Genomic DNA, 558 nt, shown 5'->3' on the forward strand with positions numbered 1-558 from the left:
CCATGATGCCCTCCTGCTTCTCGGGGGCCATGAGGGTGGGGGCGGCCCGCTCATGCCTGTTCCCCCCACGGATCTGGGGAAACGCAGGCCGGGGGAGAGCAGCTGCGGCTGAGCTCGGACCGATGCCCCTCGGCCCAGCCTCTGGTGCACTCTGGCTCCTCCGCGTGCTTACGCGCGAATGCACACGCACACGCTGGCCCCTCTCCACACGCATGCGGGTGCCTCTGCACGCGCATACACAGTTTCCTCCGTGCACACACACACGGATCACTGCATACACATGCATGCACACCCCAACCACTCTGCTCATACACACACACTGGCCCCTCTGCAAGTGCACATACACACGCACACCCCCCAACCCCTCTTCACACACCTTGTTTCCTCCGCAAATGCACACACACACACACACACACACTGATCTTTCTACACACACACCAGCCCATCTGTGCGCACACACACGCTCCGACCTCTCTGCACATGCAGACACAAGCACCCCTGGGCATGTGCACACCCGCACAGGCCCGGAGCCGGCCGCAGGTGCAGGGACAGACCTTG

The sequence above is a fragment of the Gavialis gangeticus genome, unplaced genomic scaffold, assembly GCF_001723915.1.
Source record: "Gavialis gangeticus isolate Ggan-Ray unplaced genomic scaffold, GavGan_comp1, whole genome shotgun sequence".
NCBI classification, from domain to species: domain Eukaryota; kingdom Metazoa; phylum Chordata; order Crocodylia; family Gavialidae; genus Gavialis; species Gavialis gangeticus.